The 24,996-nt window shown below is 35.2% G+C and overlaps 1 protein-coding gene and 1 pseudogene across 1 annotated transcript in view; one reads left to right on the top strand and one right to left on the bottom strand.

Moving 5' to 3' along the window:
* LRP1B (LDL receptor related protein 1B) overlaps nt 1–24,996 on the top strand; it is a 1,810,989-nt gene that overhangs the window by 1,247,349 nt on the left and 538,644 nt on the right. The gene's annotated exons all lie outside the window — the stretch shown is intronic.
* Nucleotides 11,089–11,889, bottom strand: LOC105748326 (swi5-dependent recombination DNA repair protein 1 homolog; annotated as a pseudogene).

Below are 24,996 nucleotides of genomic sequence, written 5' to 3'. Positions count from 1 at the left end.
TATATGTTATATTCTTATTAAAAGGTGACGAGTCTGATAACTTGAAAGTTCTTGACTTCAATAGCCCACCTTAAGAAGTTATTTCCTCTGTTTTGTACAAGGCAGGTCCGCTTTACATGTTGTCACGTGCAGGTTTTTTGTTTTGTTTTGTTTTTAATCATAGCTTAATGAATATTTTTCTCCCTCTGAATGTGCAAAGAAGCTGAAACTTAGTTTCAAAGGAGTTCTTACTTCTTATGAGGCTCTTCCCTCCCTTCCTTCCTTTTCTTTCTTTTAATCTTCCCTCCCTTTGGCTGTCCTTGGATTGCCGGTTTTCTTTTTATATCTGATAGCTTTGCCCCTTTATTTGTTTTGTTGTTTATTTGTTTTCCTTTCACAGTCTAGTTAGATACTAACATTTTATTTGGGCTACTAAAACAACTTCTTCCCACTTTTCGTATCTCCGATCCCCAAACTATTAAGACCTGCAAGGTTCAGACCTCCTGTGGCACCCGCCTACCCCCTCCTTAGCCATAATATTTCAGAGGCTGGAATAAGCACTCACAACTTACTCTGAAATGCTCATTTTTTTCTCTCCTTTTCACTCACCAGAAGTTGTTTGTCACAATATTATCAGTTTTACCTTATAGATAAATGAAACTTAAGGTCAATAAGTTTTGTTAAAACCCAAAGCATTATTTGTCCCACCTTATAGATAAAGAAATAGGGTCAGTGAGATTTGTGAAAACCCTGTCCTCTGAGACTCAAGCTCAGAGATCCTGATTCAAGTTATGTGTGGTTTCCATTACCAGCAAGAGCCTTCCCTATCATAACTATACTTTTCATTGGATCCTCCTCTACCCCTGAGCTGCAATACATCCAGGCAAACTGTTCCCCTGTATCTGATCATGTCCTACTTATTTCCATTTGTCTTGCTATTCCTTGTTCTTTGACTGCCTTCCATATTTATCAGCCACCCTAATGGGTGAAGTATCACCTTTCAAGACCTACTTCAACTATACCTCAGTGATTTGAAACGTTTCCTTTCTCTGAACCCCTTTGTATTTTTCTAATGTAGTGGGATATTCTTTGTCTTTTCTAATGAGTGAAAATGTCTCACTTTTCCGTTACTTGGGACTGCATTTTATTCATATATGCATCATTCATGATACACAGCAAGATGCTTTGCACTGAGTACATTTTATTTTGTAACAGTAGAATGTATGAATAAATAAAACAATGACTATCTACACACCAAACCCCTACCACAGCAATCAAAATATATTTTCAGTCAAAGCAGGCAAATGCTTATGTAGAATGATCACAACCATAAATATACTGTACAATTTAAATATATATAGAAATAAATATTAAAGGAAAATACTTTGAAATATAAGGATTTGAATTGTATAGGGAAGAAAATGAATAACATGATTAAGTGTATACAACAATCATTTCCAACATGTATTCTACATACATGTGTATATAGAAATGCAAGAAAAGAAGAGCCGTATTGAATAATGTTTGTTCTCAAAGGAACTAAACAGCTTCATGGAAGAAGATTAAGAAGAAGAAGGAAAAAAAATAAAAGAATACCCTAAAACACACACAAGTGAAAGAGTTCCAAAACAAAACAAAAACTTTGATGTTTGGAATGTTTTAGTCTCTTAAAGGTAGTCTATCACAGTTGGGCCTAACAGCATTATTCTCTTTAATGATAATAATTGGTAGTCTAAATAAATAAAGCATTCTAGTATTTAATTTACAAATCTTAACTCATGTAATTCTCACAGTCCCCTGAGAGAGGTACTATTAACACTGCTTACTCCAGAGCTCCCAGCCAAGGTTCAGCCAGCCTAAATTAATTGCTCAGAGTTACCTGGTTAATAAATAGTGTAGCAAGCTTTCAAGTCCATTATTCTTAGTTTTTAAAGCTTGAGTTTCTTCCAGGAATGTGTCTTGTAGCTATAGTTAACACTGAGATATATGTGCACTGAGTTGTATACAAGAATATATGTGTTACTTGTAATTAGAAAAGGCTGGGGAAAAAACCTACATGTGTATTATAAAGGACTAGCCAAATGAATCATGAAATGTTCATGTAGAGTGAAATATTATGCAGCTATTAAAAATTAGGTAAATCTATATATTGACTTGAACCATTCTCTAGAATATATTTTTAATTGAAAATAGGTTCAAAAAGCCTATACAGAATGTTCCAATTTTTATCATATGTATGCATTTCTTTAAAAAAATATATATTTTTTAATAATGTTCTTTTATCCATTATGCTGCACTGTTTATCTCAATAACTATTGTTTAGAGAGTGTCTACTCTCCAAACTTACACGTTAGTACTAATAGATACAGTTACCATGCAAAGGAGTTATTGAAACTGCAGTGTTGCCTCTGAAAATATTGTGGGTGGTTCAAGGTCTAAGCTGGGTCTCTAACATAATTCTGTCTACCTCCAGAGTTAGATTTCTTCTCACTATGCCAGTGATTCTCAAACCCAGGGTGATTTTGTCTACCAGGGAATATTTGTCAATGTCTGAAAACATCACAGCTGCTGGGAAGAAAGGGTTGCTAGTAGCATTCTAGTGGGTAAAAAACAGGAATACTGGTAAACATCCTACAAGGCACAGTAGGGTCTCCCATAACAAAGAACTGTTTGGTCCAAAATGTCAGTAGTGCCAAGCTTGAGAAACCCGCTCATACCAAAAAGATTCCTTCTTTTTTTTTTTTTTTTTTTTTTTTTTGCGGTACACGGGCCTTTCACTGTTGTAGCCTCTCCCGCTGCGGAGCACAGGCTCCCGACGCGCAGGCTCAGCGGCCATGGCTCACGGGCCCAGCCGCTTTGCGGCAGGTGGGATCCTCCCGGACCGGGGCACGAACCCGTGTCCCCTGCATCGGCAGGTGGACTCTCAACCACTGTGCCACCAGGGAAGCCCCCAAAAGATTCCTTCTTATCCTCAGAGACCAATCACCTGTATGAAGGCTGATATTGTGACTGTTGGCCTATCATCACAAAATTTGGTTAAAATAGAAAGCCTTAAAAATATATAAATAAAAACAAATACCTGGTGTTTATAAAAGCTGCTGGTATCAAATTGTCTTGGAAAGATAGGGTGGCAGAGAAGAGAGTGGTGATACACTTCTTTTATGTTTGTTTTCTTTCTTTTAAATGTAACTTAATGAAAAAGAGTCAGGATTTGCTTCTCTTATGTTTCTATTTATACTTATATATTGTATCATAATAGACAGAGCATACTCATCTGTCACAGTTTTGATTCATTCACCCATTCAACAATTTATCAAATGACTATTTTGAGCCAGGCACTATTTAGGTGCTAGGTAAATAGCAGGGCATAAAGCAGGTAACAATTCCATTACTCTAAGGGGCCGGTATTTCCAGTGTAGGAAAAGAGTGTACAGTTGACCCTTGAACAACACGGATTTGAACTACGTGGATCCACTTATATGGGGATTTTTTTCAATAATAAATACTACGGTACCGCACAATCTGCAGTTGGTTGAACCCTTGGTTGCAGAATTGCAGGTAAGGAGGAATCACATAGTCGGAGGGCTGACTATAATTTATACCCAGATATTCAACTTCCATGAGGGCCTGTGCCCCTAACCCCCAAGTTTTCCAAGGGTCAGCTGTAAAAGCAAATAAACGAGTGAAATAAAATTTGTCATGTGGTGAAAGACACTAATGGAGAAAATTCAACCAGGGCATAAGAATAGGGAATGCTGACTTGGGTTGGGAGAGAGGAACCAGAAAAATTATAATTTTAAGTAGTGAGGTCATGGCAGTTTTCACTGGGAAATGGTAAGTGAGCAAGAATCTGCAGGAAGTGAAGGAGTGAGTTATTCAGGTATCTGGGGGGAAGAACATTTAAGGAAGAGAGAGAAAACAGGAAATGCAAATTTACTAATGGACCATATTTTCAAATACTTTTTGCTTTTAGAAGAGTTTTTTTGTTTTTGTTTTGTTTGCTTTTTGTTTTTTTAATGCTCTAGGCATACAACTTACTTTCCTCCTCCATGGAGCTTTTGCTATGTTTAAAAAATACCTGATGTGTACATGTAATTTTACTGCTGTCATTGAACTAATCTATTAAAATAGTATATACAGTTAATTTATACATATAATATGAGCTAAAAGTAGTCATCTACAATAACTTTACTTCTCTAAAGGACAGCTTTTAGTTTGCGTGTGTATGAAATTCTTACTGATGTTGAAATTAGTTCTGCCCCATGTGTTTGTCTTTATTTCCAATTGATTTTATACAAAGTTGCTATTAATGATTTTGTATTTTAATAAGAAATTTCTAGTAAATATGATTATTCAAGCTGTTATGGTATATGTTTATAGAAATATAAACCATAAATCAGTCATATGAAGAAATTATCGTTTTTTAGAACAAACTTAACTTGGTAGAACTTCTAGTTTGTTGCTTTAATTTCAAATTTCTAAAATTAAAAGCTTGAATGATTTATATGTTTATGAAATTGTATTATGCCAATTAAAATTATCTAGATTTAGGAAAATTATTAACATATTCTTTAAAAAAAGATTGACTTTTTTTGAGAGAATGATCTCTAGACACCAGCGTATGCATTTGTAAAATATTACTCAGTAGAAAGCATTCATGAAACATGGTCTATAATGCTTGAGAATGATTCTTTTAATGGAGTCTTTAAAACATATCAGAAAAAATAATGCCAGTTTCTATCACGAGGATTGAAAAAAATGTGAATTCTCTTAGATATATGAATGATCACCAGTGCAATTATATTAGGTATTTATATAATTATTATTGTCATGTTTATACCTGAATTACATAAGCAAGTTCTACTTAAGAATATACAAGTGATGAAAAGCTGGACAAATAACATATCATTTAAAAAGATTCAAACGATACCTTATTTACTTAAAAATCGTGTTTACAACCGCTTTTCAGCAAAAGATTCAGTGATTTAATTGTTACATGTATATTGCATTTCCCTCTGTAATTTGATATATACAAACCAGTTTATTTTAAATGCACTATAATTATGCTGTATATCTTAAGTGATTCTGCTTTCAAATCATACTTTTTAAAGAGGGGTAATTTACTTTTTAGTGTACACTGCGCAATGTCACTTAGTTCAAAGGACTTCAAATACAACCACCTAAATTTTCTAAGCCATCAGTCTTCTAATTGCTATAATACTATTCATTAAAGTAACAGTAATATATGAAATATATCCAGGCAATTTTCCCAGTACTAAGTATAGGACATAGTTGTCTTCTCTAAGTACTCAAGCCACCATTAATGAAAACTAATAGCCCATCAAACTTTACATTAAAGTAAAGTGAGAAATCTCCAAAGGACTATATATGATACTATTCCAGCAATTTTTGTCACCTTAAATTGCTGTGTTCCAATATGTTACACTTCTTAATGCTAATTACCTTACAGAATGGATGAATACTACAATTGCAAAGTACATCAAGTACTATTTTTTTAACCAGATTATAATTAGTGATCAGAGAATGGTCTCATTAACATAAATGGAATAATTAAATCATCTCAGCTTTACCATACTCAAAAGCATTAAATAGTGATCGTTTCCCTTTTGTAAACTACTAAAGGTTAACTTTCCTGGAGTCACTTTCAGGAAAAAAATTACATTATTCATGTTTATGGCATTAAAACAAGAATAAATTTGAAAATGTATAATTTTTTGAGTAGAGATATAATTATTTTATATTGCCCCATGTCTCCCCTTTCATTTAAAAAGGAGAAATAGTAAATGTTCACATTGGGAAAAGATGTAGTATGCTTTAGATTTATGATAGAATTTTGAGTTAATATAATTCAACAACATTTTAATTAGAGCTAGAAAATTAATCAAGAGAGTCAAAGAGGTCATTCCAGAAGTCTGCCCATATACTGTAGGCATTATCTCATGTTGGAATATAACAAATAGCTTGGAATCATATGATGATCTGGTGAGCATTATTCATTTCAACTGAGTTAAACAATCAGACCTGAGTCCTTTTACTTCAGTAGTCCTGCTTATTCTTGGGGGATACATTCCAAGACCCCCAGTAGATGTCTGAAACTGAGGATGATACCAAATTCTATAGACTGGTTTTTTTCCTATACATACATACCTATGATAAAGTTTAATTTATAAATTAGGCATAGAAGGAGATTAACAATAGTAACTTATAAAATAGAACAATTATAAAAATATGTTGTAAAGTTATGTGAATGTGGTCTCTGTCTCTTCTCTCTCAAAATATTGTTCTGTAATCACCTTTCTTCTGGTGATGATGTAAGATGATAAAATGACTATGTGATGAGGTGAGGTGGGGTGAATGACACAGGTAGTGTGAGATAGCATTAGGCTACTACTACTTCTGACTATCCAGCACAAGGAGAATCATTCATTAGCTTTGGGTGATCCTGGATCACTGAGTGATGACTACATAGATGGTTGGGTGTCAGGAACAGACTATGTTGATGGTTGGGGACCACAGCCTGGACAGAGCAGGACTGCACAAGATTTTGGCATGCTGCTCAGACCAGTGTGCAATTTAAAACTTATGAATTGTTTATTTCTTGAATTTTCCATTTAATATTTTCAGATCTTGGTTGACCTTGGATAACTGAAACCATGGAAATTGAAACCTCAGATGAGAGGGAATTACTGGATTTGGCAGTTTTGTTTAACCCAAATTAGACTTGGATAGATGGCATCTGATCACAGAGGATTTGTGGGGGGGGTGGTCATATATACCTAGATTTAGGTAAATTTTAAATAATAATAATTTGTACTTGAGCATCAACATCAAATTTCTGTTTTTTCTCTTTTCATAATCCGTATCAGCACAAAGTCGAAATAAATGTCTGCATCAATTTAATTCTAATTAATAAGGTTCCATATTTAAACTATAACCGTTGAAGACAGGAACATGGCAAATGGGAGCACCAAAGATCATTTATTTGTGACAGTATTTATTTTTTAACATTTTCCCAGTAATATGTTTATATTTACACTCACATATATATTTCTAGTCTGTAAATTTTACAGTAGTAATTATTTGGCAGTGTCAAGGGTTGGGTAGTAACTACAATGACATTCATATTTTAATAATAAGAACAGAGTAATAAATTATCTAGGATAGAATAGCCATTTGAAGCAATTTTTAAAATATTGGAACCTTCTAATATACAGTGTGCTCAAACCAGAATAAAATACTAATTCATTGATTCTTATATGATATTAAAAGAAAACATTGTTCAAGAAGCACACTGTAAAAATGATTTTAATTAATTGAAATCAAAATTTAATATTAATGCTAATCAATAAGTGATTTTAGAAATGGACAGAATAGAATTATTTAAAGATATCAGTAATTTTTGTTGTCGAACTCTGGTTTAAAACTTTATCTAGAAAATTTTAAATTTATGACATTTAAAAAAATTATATATAAACTTCCTTTCAATTTTAATTTGTCATAAACATTGATTTCTAGGTCAATAAACATTTCTACAATATCATTTTAATGTTTATACACTTTATATAATGTTTATATACTATATAGTTATATATTTAAATAATTACCTATATATAAATATTTAATTTTTAGGTTTTTCTTGGAAATTATAAATATTGTGATGACTATCCATATAACTAATTATTTGCAGAATTTAGGGTACAGTGTTAGAGGTCACATTTCTGAGTCAAATGGTTTACACGTTTTTAAGGCTCTACCATTAATCATCACTTGCACTCATAGGCATTCTGTCAGTTGATGAAAGCAGTACTATTTTTCCCAGCCCCTGCTCCCACATTTGCAATATCTGGTTAGACACCTAGTTTTCTTTATTTCATTCAGAGCTCATGGTTCTCAAACCCTTCTACATCATGATTTTCATCTTCTAAGACCATTTCCTATTTTTCAAAGTCTTCACAAAACTGAAAACTGAGACCTGAATGTAATAATAAGGATATATTTAGGACAAGGTCTACTGACATTAATACTTCCTGGGCACTGTTTACAGAATTTGGTTACCAGGAACAGAGACTTTCATTCTGGCTATCTCAAGCAGGGAGAAAATGTCTATTATAAAAATACATGTGACTCCAAAATGAAACAGAAATTTTAACAAAATCCTGTATTAGAAGCCATAGAATGCCTGTCATACAGACAGACTGGGAAGGTCAATCTGATAGAAGGCAATTCTAGGGACTTCAGCACAGAAGTTAATGGATAGTTGCTTCTAACTGACTCATGGTCAACTATGGCCCCTTCAACCCCATCTCAAAATGAGTAGAAGTTATAAGGGGGGAAAAAAAGTATATATATATGTGTGTGTTTATATCTATGTGTATATGTGTGTGTGTGTGTGTGTGTATATATATACATATACATATATATATATATATATATATATATATATATATATATATATATATGAAGAGAGAGAGAGATGTAGACATAGAGCTTGGATAAATAAAGTAAGTGCATGAGAGATCCCAGAGATTGCTATTCTGTCAGAACAAAATAACACCGTATTTTTTAAAATTTCACATTAATGTGATTCCAAGTCCCAACCTGCTCAGAATATCAGGAGGTTCAATCTTTTAGTAAGATTACCTACCTTAAAATTTGCCCAACATCATTAGACTTGCTTATTTTGATTTTATTTATTTAAAAATTTTGAACATATGAGTTTAATTACCTGCTAGACCATCCAGATGGAAATATGTGATAAAAGGATGGAAGCAAGGGTCATAAACTTAGAAGAGATGCAGGTATTTTTAGACCAGTTTAGGATTAGACATTCACTGACTGGATTATTTTTAACATTTATAATAGAACTTTTTTTACCCAAATAAAATAGTAGTGTATTAAAAGTTACATCCAGAGTCCCTCCCATCAGGAAACTTGCACAAGCCTCTTAGATAGCCTCATCCACCAGAGGGCAGACAGCAGAAGCAAGAAGAGCTATAATCCTGCAGCCTGTGGAACAAAAACCACATTCACAGAAAGGTAGACAAGATGAAAAGGCAGAGGGCTATGTACCAGTTGAAGGAACAAGATAAAACCCCAGAGAAACAACTAAATGAAGTGGAGATAGGCAACCTTCCAGAAAAAGAATTCAGAATAATGATAGTGAAGATGATCCAGGACCTCGGAAAAAGAATGGAGGCAAAGATCGAGAAGATGCAAAAACTGTTTAACAAAGAACTGGAAGAATTAAAGAGCAAAAAACAGATGAAAAATACAATAACTGAAATGAAAACTACACTAGAAGGAATCAATAGCAGAATAATTGAGGCAGAAAACAGATAAGTGACCTGGAAGACAGAATGGTGGATTCACTGCTGCAGAACAGAATAAAGAAAAATGAATGAAAAGAAATGAAGACAGCCTAAGAGACCTCTGGGACAACATTAAACGCAACAACATTTGCATTATAGGGGTCCCAGAAGGAGAAGAGAGAGAGAAAGGACCAGAGAAAATATTTGAAGAGATTATAGTTGCAAACTTCCCTAACATGGCAAAGGAAATAGCCACCCAAGTCCAGGAAGCACAGCAAGTCCCATACAGGATAAACCCAAGGAGAAACACGCCGAGACATATAGTAATCAAATTGGCAAAAATTAAAGACAAAAGAAAACTTATTGAAAGCAGCAAGGGAAAAATGACAAATAACATACAAGGGAACTCCCATAAGGTTAACAGCTGATTTCTCAGCAGAAACTCTACAAGCCAGAAGGGAGTGGCATGATATACTTAAAGTGATGAAAGGGAAAATCCTACTACCATTATTACTCTACCGAGCAAGGATCTCGTTCAGATTCGGTGGAGAAATTAAAAGCTTTACAGACAAGCAAAAGCTAAGAGAATTCAGCACCACCAAACCAGCTCTACAACAAATGCTAAAGGAACTTCTCTAAGTGGGAAACACAAAAGAAGAAAAGGACCTAAAAAAGCAAACCCAAAACAATTAAGAAAATGGTCATAGGAACATACACATCAATAATTACCTTAAACGTGAATGGATTAAATGCTCCAACCAAAAGACACAGGCTTTCTGAATGGATACAAAAACAAGACCCATCTATATGCTGTCTATGTGAGACCCACTTCAGACCTAGGGACACATACAGACTGAAAGTGAGGGGATGGAAAAAGATAGTCCATGCAAATGGAAATCAAAAGGAAGCCAGAGTAGCACTACTCATATCAGATAAAATAGACTTTAAAATAAAGGATGCTATAAGAGACAAGGAAGGACACTACATAATGATCAAGGGATCAATCCAAGAAGATATAACAATGATAAATATATATGCACCCAACATAGGAGCACCTCAATACATAAGGCAAGTACTAACAGCTATAAAAGAGGAAATCGACAGTAACACAATAATACTGGGGGACTTTAACACCTCACTTACACCAATGGACAGAATAACCAAAATGAAAATAAATAAGGAAACAGAAGCTTTAAATGACACAATAGACCAGATAGATTTAATTCATATTTATAGGACATTCCATCCAAAAACAGCAGATTACACTTTCTTCTCAAGTGTGCACGGAACATTCCCCAGGATAGATCACATCTTGGGTCACAAATCAAGCCTCAGTAAATTTAAGAAAATTGAAATCATATTAAGCATCTTTTCTGACCACAATGCTATGAGATTAGAAATGAATTACAGGGAATAAAACGTAAAAAACACAAACACATGGAGGCTAAACAATATGTTATTAAATAACCAAGAGATCACTGAAGAAATCAAAGAGGAAATCAAAAAATGCCTAAAAGTTACATCCAATATTGTACAAATTTTTTTAACCATGATTAAAAATTTTTTTAACTGTTAAGTGTTTTGAAAAATATATTCAAAGTATTAAATTTTCATTTTAGATCTTAGTTTATGTTTATATAACAGAATGCCCTCAATTGATCCAGGTTCACCATAATATCTTTCTCTAAGCCCTTAATGGTTTATATCTTCCCTTTAAAATGTATAGGTATGTTTTAATTAAGTTGACATTTACAAAGATATTCTGAAAAAAGATTATTAATTAAACACATATAAGTTCTTCATCATTTCTGTTATAGTGTAGCAATTTCTCATCTAACCCATAGTGGTCTATCAACTGAGTAAACCTTGATTTCTTAGACACACCTGACTGCAACTCAGAGCAACAGCTGGCTGCAGCTTCTCCACCTCTTTGTTAACAACTGTGTCTGAGACAGACCTTTCTTTGATCTATACATTTTAACTAGTTTTAGCCTCTGAAGAAAGTTTCCTTTCTCTTGAACCTGCTTCACCAATTTTGTTTTTTCTTCATTCAATCTTTTTTTTGGAAGATTCTCTTTCAGAAAATCAGTCTGAAGATCACTGCATTACCCAGTATCAAGTGTTTCAGATCCACATGCATTGATGTTCTTGACGGTATTTTTCAAACACATACTTTCACATTCACTGTCTATGTGTTTAAATTTTTTTTTGAAATTCCAAGCTGTTTCCTTGTGTTGAAGGTGCTGGATTCTCTGAAAAGTTCTAACAGTTCTCTTCATTCTCTACTTTAAGATCTTTTACCACACTGTACAAGAAATTAAATGAAGATCTTGTTTTGCTTAAGCATTTCCTCTATGTGTTACACTCATAGGTTGTTTTCTTGTATTGGTTATGTGGGGTGATAGTGGATTGACACAGGCCTGTGGAGTGCTAGGTAAAATCATGCCTGAGTTTCCTAGACTTCCCATCTTAAAAATGAAATCTTGGTTTACCTGGAGGAAAGGGAACTCTACTCAGCTCCAGCACTGATCCTCAAATTCCAGTTCTCAGATACCACCTGCTTCCTGTCTCCCTCAGCCATCCCCAGAGAGTGGAGAAAACACAAGCAGCTGCAGCTCTCTGCTTACTTTGATTTTAAATGGATCTTCCTATTGTTTGCAATCTCTAAAAGGAACCCAGGGCTACTTCCTGAGGAAGATCTTAATTGCCAACCTTTAGATACTCCCTCTTCTAGCCATGCCTCACTACTTAGTAGAGAGCTGGCACCCAACCTTAGAAATGTCCCCATTTACCACGACTGCCATGGAAGGAGCAGTACCAGGTCACTATTTGCTGCCTTAACCAGGTTCACTGATGAAACTCAACATCAGAAATTTGAGACGCCGTTGCTACTTAAAGAAAAAGATCGGTTTTCCAGTGTCCCACGTATTCAGGGATTTCAAAACAAAAGAAAAAGAAAAAAGAAAAATCCATGAAACTGCTCAGGTTCCAGGTGATAATAATTCTAGGTGGTCATTTTTTCAATTTATCTCTTTCTCTCTCTCATTCATACACAGCCCTTTTGCCCAAAGCATATCCTAAGCATCAGAGTGATTGAATTGGGGGTATTTCTAGTTATCAGCCCCAATTATTTCTAGAACTAGAATTCTATTAGAATAGGGAGCATTTATTAATCATTATATATTTAGATTATGCCTTTTCAAGGAGCTAGAGACACAGGGGTGAGAAAAGCAGCTCAAATCCCTATCTTCATGAACTTGCATTTAGCTGGAGTAGATAGTAAATGCATACAAATTTATGAAAATGTCAGATGGGGAAAAGCAGTGTGAAATAAAAGAGAGAAGAGTTTCCATAAAGTCCTTGTCAAGGAGGTGCTATTTGAGCTTACACTTGAATGGCATGCAAGATCTAGCCTTGTGAAGATGTCTTAGGAAGAGCTTTCTGGGCAGAGAAAATAGCAAGTAAAACCCCCTTAAGGCCAGAAAATGCTTGGCAGTTTCTAACTAATGTGGCTGGAGTAGCAGGAGCTTCATGCCACAGGAGAGGAGGGCCAAGGGTGATGAGATTCTGAGGGACTTGCCTGCTACCGTAAAGACTGAGAACTTTAGTAGCCAGTTTAAGGGTTAAACAGGAGTTTTTAAATCGTGGTTGGTGTTTTAAAATGATTACTCAATGCTGTGTGAAGACTGTACTATGGGAGAGGAAAAGGATGGATGCTGGTGAACTTTAGGAGGCTGGTATAGGAGTTCAGGTGAGAGTTTGTGACAACTTGGACTAGTGTGGTAGCAGTGGAAGTGGAAGCAGTGGAGGTCTTAGAAATAATTTGGAAGTAGGTAATTGGAATTTATTTTAGAGGTAAGGTTCAGATCTGCTTTAATTTAGGGTGAGTTGCTCCTATTGTACTTCTCCTATTGTGCTCCTAAGGTCAGCTTGGACCTTCAAAATGTCTCAAGACTCTTAAATAACTTTCCCAGTGCTCTGTTCTGCTCCTAATAAGTCGGCAGGTATATGTCAGTGTATTAGTCAGCAAGGGCTGCCATAACAAAATACTATAGAACGGTGACTTAAACAATAGAAATTTATCTTCTCACAATTGTGGAGCCTGGAAGTCCGAGATCAAAGTGTCAGCAGGTTGGGTTTCTCCCCAGGCCTCCTTGGCTTGCAGATGACCTCCTTCTCACTGTGTCCTCATGTGATCTTTCCTGTGTGCTCACATCCCTGGTAAAGTGTCTTCTTATAATGACACCAGTTCTATTGGATTAGGGTCCCACCCTTATGACCTACTGTAACCTTAGTTACCTCTCTAAGACCCTATTCCAAATGTAGTCTACATTGGAGGTTAGGACTTCAGTGTGTGGATTTGGGGGGGGGGGGGGATGGTGGAACACAACTCAGTCCAAAACAGAGAAGGTCATTATTTAACTTAACCCTCTTTAGACCTTGCTTAAGCTGAGCCCCTTAACAGCAGGGAAATGATTCTTTTAAACCTTTCTCCTAAACAATGCATACGTAAAAGTCAAACAAAGAATTAAGTTGTCTTTGAATGCTGTTAATCACCCTTGTTTACAACAGTTACAAATATAAATTGAGGTTCTAATATTCTATTTTTTCTATCTTAATAGACCATTTTATATGTGACTAGAACTTGATCACTTTGGAGTGATCACCACAGGCAATTAGCATTATTCTTTTCCATTGTCAGGAATTACACTACTAATCTCAACCAGCCTCCAGGTGAATGAATCTAACTAGTGGTAAGGGGGAGGGAGGAAACAATTTTCTCTCTACCCTCCTAGACTCTTTGCTGATATCCCTTGAAATAAAGGACAGATTAACAAGAGGAAAAAAAAGTAATTATCTATGTACAGGAGCCTCACAAAGATATAAAATTCAAAAGATGGCTATACTATGGAGGTTTATGTACCATTTATTATTTTATATACCATTTATTTCCTGAGTTAAGGAAAGGTGTCTATGGCTTCAAAGAAGAGAAGGCAATTCATGGAAAAGTGAGAATAGGAGATGTTTAGTAAACAAGGCTTGCCCTGCCTTGCAGGTAACTCTCTGAGATGAAAAAGTTCTCAGATAATAGCTCTCTTCCTGGTACAGGCCCACTTTCTAATGTAAATTTTTCATACCAAAAGGGAATTCCTACTCTGTTTTCAGAGCTTCTCATGTGTCTGGTTTTCCTTAAAATTATCAGTTCCAAATAATCCAAGCCAAAGAGCCATATTTTGGGGTGACACATTCTGCTAGCCACAAGAGAAGTAGTATAAAATCATAGAAATACAGTAATTCACCATTAATTCTAGAAAAATAAATCCACACACATTCCAATCGACAGTGGGTAGAAATGTTTTTCTGAATTGTTTATGTATTAGAATCAGTATAGTCACATGTATGTTTTAGATTTTATTTTTTTGACTCATTCTTTCTTTTATTGTATATAGGTACCGATTAGTGTCCTTACTGTTCAAGTCACTTGGCTAACTATTTCATATATTATATGAGTGTAGTAGAATTTTCTTTGTTTTACAGATGAGGAGACTAATAATAAGAGTCCAAGTAAGTTGTTCAGAATCACCCAGAGAGGAAGTGTCATAGCCAGATATCAAAGCACATTTGTGACTCCAAGCCACACTCTCTCACCTACTGTAGTGACTCTCAGCCAGCCTTAAAAACCATCCCTGTAACTGGCATTGGCATATGTATGGAGGATAAGAGTTAATAAGACTAATTCCTCCCCCAAAGAGTCTTACATTTTAAACACGGAGACAGACATGTAAATAAATATAGGATTAGGAATGCCATAGGATTAGGAATGTTAGAATTGTACACAGAACAACACAAAGGGTCAGGTGAACCACTTTATGTCTTGGGGACAATCAAAGTTCCTAAACAGCAGTACCATTTGAGCTGAGTCTAGAAATCTGGTTATGTGTCCATTATTCAGATAATGGGAGTACAGCTAGGTGTAGCAGTGGAGGCAAGGATTCCATATGGAGGAAGTAAATTGAGGACAAATATAAAAGGGCATAGGATATTAATGAATCGCTGTTTTGGAAAATTATATCCACTCTATATTATCCTATTAACTAGGGTAATGGAAATTGGGTGAATACAGAAAAAACATTGTTCAGACACAATTCAACACAACTGTGATACAAGGTAGATATTTAATTCAAATGTATTTCATTAAAATATTGAAATAGTCTGCTCTGAGCTGAGTAGGTCTTCTCCTCCTCCCCCTCCTCTTTCTCCTCTTCCCTTTTTCTGATGAAAACAATCTTTTTCATTGAATAAACTCTACTTTTTGTTTTCTAAATATCCCAGCAAGCAGTTGTCAGAGCTGCCTTGTTTTTGTCAGCAAATTCTTCCCTCTCACTGTCATTCTGTCCTTCATCATTGCACAAATACTTCACCAGCAGCACATTCAGGCCATCAACTTAGAAATTAAATTACCTGCCATTCTCAAGTCTTTTTCGCTACAACCCCAGACTGCCCCCTCAGTCCTCAGTAAGGCAAACCTGAGTGTAACAATGAACTGAGAGAATTTTGGACCACATTTGTCAGTTCAAGGTCACAAAAGCTTCAAAGCAGAATTCTGGGCTTTGTTCTTCAGTGCTCTCCATCCCACCTTCATTGTCGTTCTCCAGATTCTCTGTTTAAGAAAAATAAATAAAAACAAGTCTTGGGAGAAGGCAGAGCAAAGAGACTTCTAGTACCGTCACTGCCCTAAGAAATAGATTTTTGCCCAGAGCTTCAGACAAACTGCAAAACGCTGCTCCTGCACCAAAGAGCAGTCAACAGGCTAACAGACTGCTGTAAGCAAGCATATTCCCCTCTAACTGTCCAGGTGGAGGGGCTTTGCAGTAGGTACAATGTAAAAATGGAATGGTTCCTATATAATTATAAGTAATAGACTCATTCTGATATGTAGATTTTTCTCTTATTCACAACAGTTTTAATTCTTTTTCTTTACAAATAAGCTGTCTTTGGCTTATTTTCATCTTTTTTTTTTTTTCTGTACTGTGGTTAATCTATCCTTGGGAAATTGAAAGTTGACTGCAGTTCAGTATTCCTGGAACATGGTGCATAGTGGGCAGTCATAGATCTGGTGATGGAAAGTTAAGTAGGCATCAAATCATGGATGGCCTTTGTGCCATGCTAAGTGTTTTGGCAGGGGAAAGCAAGCCTTTGGAGAATTTTAAGTGGCATAGTGACATGCTTAGATTTGCATTTTGGAAAGATCACTCTCTTGTTTCCTCAGCAATGATAGTCAGGGGAGTGAGAAATAATGGGGTCCTGAGCTAAGCAGTTTTAGTGGGAATGGAGAGAAAATAAAACATTCCTGAGAATATAAAGTGAAGAATTAAGTGGGCTTGCTCAGATCAGAAAGGCACCTGGGAAATGCCATGGTGATGATAGGGGGAAAAAAAGATGACTATCTGGTTTTTACATCTGATGACTGCGTTGGGGACCATTTACTGTCAGAAGCTGTCTTAGTTCAGGCTGATATAACAAAAATACCATAGGTTGGGTGGCTTAAATAGCAAACATTTATTTCTCGCTGTTCTGGAGGCTGGGAAGTCCAAGATCAAGGAGGCAGCAGATTCAGTGTCTGATGAGAATATGCTTCCTGGTTGACAGACAGCTAGATGGTCTTACTGTCTCACAGCAGAAGGGATAAAGAGCTCTCAGGGGTGTGCCTTCTGTAAGGGCACTAATTCCATTCATGAGGGTTCCACCCTTACAACCTAATCACCCCCCATAGGCATCACACCTTGGGAGTAAGATTTCAACATATGAATTTAGCAGGGGACACAAAAATTCATAACAGAAGTCTATTGGGAAAGAAGCATACATGGGAAAAACAAAATGGATTTTATTTTGGTCATGTAAAGTTTGTAGTGACTTCATTATAGTCAGGGAGAAATTCCTATGATGTAGTAGGATACATGGACTGAAGATTAAGAGGATAGTTAGGCATATGAGAGAGATTTTGGAGCTATTAGGGTGAAACTTAGTTATTGAAGTCACAAGTGAGAATTCTCCCCTACCCAAATTCCTAGGCAGTAGATACAATCTCAACTCTTTGGGCTATTTCTTTTGATGTTTGTTGCTGTATTTATGAATTTTTTTAAAAAGTTATAGATTTTGTTTATTGACAGGTGTTTTAACACATCACATCTCATTTATGATGAGGCAATCACATGTGCTTATGTTCAAAGCCTAGCAAAGGCCTTGGAACTTAGTAGGTCACAGTAAGTTTATTTCCTTTCTTTATTTCTCTCCTCTGTCTGTCTGTCTCTTTCTCTTTTGAGTAAAGAGTTTGGAGACTGTATGGTAGAATCAATTTATATTTATGATATTTATATGAATTCTTTTTTATAGCTCATAAATTTCTTCTATATCCCTATTAGTAAATGTATTTGTTTGCTAGGGCTGCCATAACAAAGTCCCACAGACTGGGTGCCTTAACAGAAATTTTTCTCACTGTTCTGGAGTCTTGAAGTCTGAAATCAAGGTGTGGACATGGTTGATTTCTTCTGAGGCCTCTCTCCGTGGCCTGTAGATGGCTATCTTCTCCTTCCTGGGTCGTCCATCTGTGTGTGTCTGTGTCCTAATTTTCTTTCTATAAGGACATCAGTCATATTGGATTAGGACCCACACTAATAACCTAATTTTAACTTAATTACCTCTATGAAGACCTTATGTTCAAATACAGCCCCAGTCTGAGATACTGACAGAACTTTAACGCATGAATTTTGGAGTGCACTGTTCAGCCTGTAATAGTGAAATAGAGAAATTCATAATTACTTACATACAACTTAAGCAAGCAATTTTTGAAATCTGGTAATTTCTGAAGATTCTAGTATATTTGTATGAATAACAGTGTGAGAAAAAAGTGAGAGAAACAAATGTGATTCTAAATAATAATTAATTACACAGTCAAAACTGAAGTTCTTTATGTTAGAGGAACCTTCAAAAAGGATATTTAAAAAGAGAAATTTTTAAAAGATAATATCAAGAGGAAATTGGAGAGATGGTTTTATTTAAATGTTTTCTAAGTGTTGAATTATTATGGGAGATATTTTTAGGGATATTATTTCCCCAGTCATTTCACAGTATTTAGGTAATTTCTACATCATGCTCAGTTCAAAAGAATGCAAAGCACTGTGAAGCATACGAAGAAGTACAAGACAGCATCCTTGTTTTCAGGAGTTTTCATCTCTGGATAAGGAGTCAAAATTAGTACAAGTGAAAAGAAAAGAAAAAGCAACAATTTAATATGAAGCCATATGATTCTGTCTGTAGAGGCTTTATAATCAATGAGAAGGAAGAGTCAATGTGGGATGTGCTAGTTTGAAGTATTTCACTGAGGGTGGGGTTAGACTTGTGCAATGAAGGGTGAGTAGAATGGAGTTATATGCAGACAAAGGTAGGGAAACTAAAAAATGAAACTGTGCCTGTTTTCTTTATAGGACTAATGGCACTCTTCGGTTATTTCTTATCTTACTTTTTTTAAATTGTGGTAAGAACACTTGCCAAGAGATCTATCCTCTTAACAGATTTTTAAGTGCACTATACAGTGTCATTAGTGGTAGGCACAATGTTGTATAGCAGATCTCTAGAACTTACTCATTTTCTATAACTGAAACTTTATACCTGCTGGACAGCAACTCCCCCATTTTGCCCCCTCCCTCAGGCCCTGGCAACCACTATTCTACTCTCTGTTACTATGAGTTTGACTATTTTAGATACTTCATGTGAGTGGAATCATACAATAGTTATCCTTCTACGACTGGCTAATCTTACATCATTTCCTCAAGGTTCATCCATGTTGTTGCATATGGCAAAATTCCCTTTTTATAGAAGACTTTATTTGGTTAGAGCAGTTTTAGGTTCACAGCAAAATTGACACAAAAATACAGAGATTTCCTACATTCCCCTATCCCTACACATGTGTAGCCTTGCCTGTTATCAGCATCCCCCACCAGAATATTTTCCTCTTTTTTAAGGCTGAATGATATTCCATTGTATATACATACCATATTTTATTGATCCATTCATCTTTTGATGGACATTTAGATTGTTTCCATACCTTTGCTATTATGAATAATGCTGCAGTGAACATTGGAGTGTTAATATCTCTTCAAGATTTTGAATTCAATTATTTTGTATATATACCCAGAACTGGAATTGCTAGGTCATACTGTAGTCTATTTTTAATTTTTTGAGTAATCTCCATACCCTTTTCAAAAATGGCTGTGCCATTTTACATTCCTAGCAACAGTGTACAAGAGTTTCAATTTCTCCATATCCTTGCATCCTTGCCAGCATTGTTATGTTTTTCGTTTTTTTTTTTTTATGATAGCCAGGTGTGAAGTGATATCTCATTGTGGTTTTGATTTGCATTTCTCTGATGATTAATGATGTTGAGCTTCTTTTTATATACCTATTTCATATACCTGTTGGCTGTTTGCATGTCTTCTTTGGAGAAATGATTATTTAAGTCCTTTGCCCATATTCAATCAAGTTATTTATTTATTTGCTGTTGATTTATAGGAATTTTAATGATGTCTTTTCTATTTGTTTATTTCTCGTCTGTCTCCCTCACTAGAGCATAGGCTCTATAAAGAAAACTTATTCTTTCAACAATACCACACTGTCTCAATTACTGTAGCTTTATAATAAGTCTCAAAGTTTGGTATTGTCAGTCTTCTAACTTTGTTCTCCATCATTTTTTTTTTTTTTGAGAAAATATCTGCCAAATACCTAAGTCTGAATAGCCATAGATTGTAAGACATTCTTTCAAGGATAAAATGATATTCTGTGAAAAAAGTAGCACATTCTTCCTGCAGTTCAAGCCATCTCATAAGTACATTTGTTCCATACAGTCATACTTCACTATGCACCAGAAGTGCTTTCTGAACACTCTTGATTTTGTCATTCAGAATATTAAAAAGGCCTGGACTGAAGAGTTAAGATTTAACAAAATTGGTACTTTTTACTGGTCAATTAAGGACATTTTTAAGTAAAACTGGAATTTTTCTTTTTTTTTTTTTTTCTGTGACTGCATGGAGGTGAAGAATCCAATGATTCCAAGTACAGCTTTTGGACTTTTTAGACTGACATTTTATTTCTTTGCTTTTCTATCGTATTTTCTGTTTGTCTTTTTCTTCTTTATTATGGAAGATTTCCTCAACCACATTTTCTAGCCATTCTATTAAAAATATTTTTATTTAGAAATACTTTTTAATCTCTGAGTCCTGTTTTATTCTCTAAATATTACTTTTTAAAATGATCTTTAACTTTTCTAGAATGAGATATGTACTTGAATATATGATGATTTAAAAGATATTTTCTGAATTATTCATTTTGCATCTCTATATTTTATCTTAGCGTTTACTTTCCACTCTGCTAATTTTCCTCATTGAACTTAATATCCTGGTTTCCCATGACATTTAAGAAAGGACTGGGTGATCTATCCTGGTTTCCTCTATCTTTATGAAAATAAAACTCTTTTCACTTGGTATCTTCCTTGCAGGGGGATCTCTTCCTGGGAGCTCTGCATAGCTTTGAACACATACTGCATTACATTTAGAGATTTAACACATGAAGCTTTCTGCTGAAGGCACAGATAGGTGCATGGCATGAAGATGTCTTGTAGGAGGGAGTTTGCAGGTTTTGCTTTAGAAGGTCAGGATTTGGGTTCCCCAAAGGTCAGAATGAAAAGAACCTTATTGCAGGGCACCAGCCTTAATATCCCCGATTTTTCACTATCTTAAAAAAGACTTTGCTTATGTATTTATTTGAGACTTTCTATCAGCCATTAGCCATCCGTAAACTTAGGGCAAAGGGTGGGGGACATTGTGATGGTAGGTAGTATAACATATAAAAATATCTTGACTTAATCACCCTATTTTTAACCTTTGTTTGCACTTCACTCTGTTATTTCCAAGCTAAAAGCAAGGTCATCTAGAGTTCTGTGGAAGGGGATGTCTTCCATTCCTCCGTAGCCTTTTTAAAATCACATTCTAGGTTACAACTTTATCTGCCTATTTCCCCATTTTCCTGTTTCCATACAGTGACCAACTTGTACACTTTGTTTATATGCCTGTCATTCTCTTGTTTATTATGTGGATTCACTATGGGTTTATTCTGTTTTATGTTTTCATATTTCTGTTGCAGTGGGTTAGTAGAAGAAACAGAAGTGGAAACACATGTGCTCAATCCACTATATTGTGCTATACACCTTTCAAAAGAGTCTCTTACAAAGTCTCTGCCCTTTTCACAGAGAACTTCTCTGTTCCTAAAAATAAATTTGTGAGTGTAAATAAAAACATAAATGAATTAGCTACTCAACTTCACCATCATAATCTAAGTTCCACATCTATATGTCAAGAGAAAGAAGACTAAACTCTATCCATCTATGGAAGGAGACAGTGTAGAAATGAGATTTATGCCATGGACTCTAAAATCAGTGCTTGGTTCATAACCTGGAGCCACTATTCATTCTGTGATCCAGGAAAAACCACTTAACCTCTCTTTGCTTCAGTGTTCTTAACTGTAAGATGGTTTAATAATAGTAGTACGTACCTTATAGAATTGTGAAGATTAACTGAATTAATCTATAGTGTTTAGAACTGTGCATTGCACAAAAGTAGATTTAGAAAGGGATGGTTATTATTAATGTGTATCTTCTAGGTTGAAATTGATGTGGTCTCAGTTGTCATTAAGTTAGATGCTTGTTGAAAAGTCTAAATTGTTCAAAACCTTTAAAATTATGATTTTTATTTAAACATATTTCATTATGTTAAATTTTTTAATGCACTCAGCATGGAGACTTTGAAAGAACACTAGTTTTAGAGACAGGCCATATATGTATATTTGATTAAAATAATCTCTTTGAATCTCAGAATCTTCATCTATGAAATGAAAAATGATAGCAGCATCCTTATAGCTTTGCTGTGACAGTTTGACATAATATAATAATGTGAAATTTTACTAGAATTCTGGCTACTGGACTATTTTCTGTCTGTGGCACATTTCAGAGTCTCTGCTACCAAATGAACACTCAATACAAGTTAATAGTGCACATTTATAAAATTTTGGAGAAAGAAGCATAAACTAAAAAAATATGTTACTATAAATGTGAAGAATCCAGTAATGGAGAGTGCAAATGATTAAAAGCTTACACACTTGAAACAAAACTTAGAGAACAGTCCTTTTTATACTTGTTCAGATATCTTGTTGGATTTTGCTGTTCATTTAGAGATATAGCACAATACTACTATGATCATGGTTCAGATTGAAAATAATAAATTCTGTATTCCATATTAATTTGAAATATACTTTTATTTATATCATGTGGTTTTTAAGAAAAAGAAAAGTTAAGTCAAGTATCTCTAATTGGAGAGAGAGGAGGAAAATTTAAACAATAGAATGTACTATGGGTTATATTTTTAAAAGTAAAAATGGAGAGGGCAGACAGCAGAAGCAAGAAGAATTACAATCCTGCAGCCTATGGAACAAAAACCACATTCACAGAAAGATAGACAAGATGAAAAGGCAGAGGGCTATGTACCAGATGAAGGAACAAGACAAAACCCCAGAAGAACAACTAAATGAAGTGGAGATAGGTCACCTTCCAGAAAAAGAATTCAGAATAATGATAGTGAAGATGATCCAGGACCTCGGAAAAAGTATGGAGGCAAAATCGAGAAGATGCAAGAAACGTTTAACAAAGACCTAGAAGAATTAAAGAACAAACAAAGAGAGATGAATAATACAATAACTGAAATGAAAGCTATACTAGAATAAATCAATAGCAGAATAACTGAGACAGAAGAATGGATAAGTGACCTGGAAGACAGAATGATGGAATTCACTGCTGCAAAACACAATAAAGAAAAACGAATGAAAAGAAATGAAGACAGCCTAAGAGGATGTCATTCAGATTCGATGGAGAAATCAAGAGCTTTACAGAGAAGCAAAAGATAAGAGAATTCAGCACCACCAAACCAGCTCTACAACAAATGCTAAAGGAACTTCCCTAAGTGGGAAACACAAGAGAAGAAAAGGACCTACAAAAACAAACCCAAAACAATTAAGAAAATGGTCATAGGAATATACACATGGATAATTACCTTAAAAGTGAATGGATTAAATGCTCCAACCAAAAGACACAGGCTTGCTGAATGGATACAAAAACAAGACCCATCTATATGCTGTCTACAAGAGACCCACTTCAGACCTAAGGACACATACACACTGAAAGTGAGGGGACGGAAAAAGATAGTTCATGCAAATGGAAATGAAAAGAAAGCTGGAGTAGCAATACTCATGTCAGATAAAATACACTTTAAAATAAAGAATGTTACAAGAGATAAGGAAGGACACTACATAATGATCAAGGGATCAATACAAGAAGAAGATATAAAAATGATAAATATATATGCACCCAACATAGGAGCACCTCAATACATAAGGCAAGTGCTAACAGCTATAAAAGAGGAAATCGACAGTAACACAGTAATAGTGACGGACTTTAACAGCTCACTTACACCAATGGACAAATCATCCAAAATGAAAATAACAAAGGAAACAGAAGCTTTAAATGACACAATAGACCAGATAGATTTAATTCATATTTATAGGACATTCCATCCAAAAACAGCAGATTACACTTTCTTCTCAAGTGCACACGCAACATTCTCCAGGATAGATCACATCTTGGGTCACAAATCAAGCCTCAGTAAATTTAAGAAAATTGAAAACATATCAAGCATCTTTTCTGACCACAATGCTATGAGACTAGAAATAAATTACAGGGAAAAAAAGGTAAAAAACACAAACACATGGAGGCTAAACAATACGTTACTAAATAACCAAGAGATCACTGAAGAAATCAAAGAGGATATCAAAAAATACATAGAGACAAATAACAATGGAAACACGATGATCCAAAACCTATGGGATGCAGCAGAAGCAGTTCTAAGAGGGAAGTTTATAGCTATACAAGCCTGCCTCAAGAAACAAGAAAAATCTCAAATAAACAATCTAATCTTACACCTAAAGGAACTAGAGAAAGAAGAACAAACGAAACCCAAGGTTAGCAGAAGGAAAGAAATCATAGAGATCAGAGCAGAAATAAATGAAATAGGAACAAAGAAAACAATAGCAAGATCAATAAAACTAAAAGCTGGTTCTTTGAGAAGATAAACAAAATTGATAAACCATTAACCAGACTCATCAAGAAAAGAGGGAGAGGATTCAAATCAATACAGTTAGAAATGAAAAAGGAGAACTTACAATGGACACCACAGAAATACAAAGCATCCTAAGAGACTACTACAAGCAACTCTATGCCAATAAAATGGACAACCTGGAAGAAATGGACAAATTCTTCAAAAGGTATAACCTTCCAAGACTGAACCAGAAAGAAATAGAAAATATGGACAGACCAATCAGAAGTAATGAAATTGAAACTGTGTTTAAAAATCTTCCAACAAGGGCTTCCTTGGTGGTGCAGTGGTTGAGAGTCCCCTGCCGATGCAGGGGACACAGGTTCATGCCCCGGTCCAGGAAGATCCCACATGCCGTGGAGCTGCTAGGCCTGTGAGCCATGGTTGCTGAGCCTGCGCGTCCAGAGCCTGTGCTCCGCAACGGGAGAGGCCAAAAC

Source organism: Orcinus orca, chromosome 7 (assembly GCF_937001465.1).
Source record: "Orcinus orca chromosome 7, mOrcOrc1.1, whole genome shotgun sequence".
Taxonomy (NCBI): domain Eukaryota; kingdom Metazoa; phylum Chordata; class Mammalia; order Artiodactyla; family Delphinidae; genus Orcinus; species Orcinus orca.
This window is presented reverse-complemented; position numbering and strand designations above follow the sequence as displayed.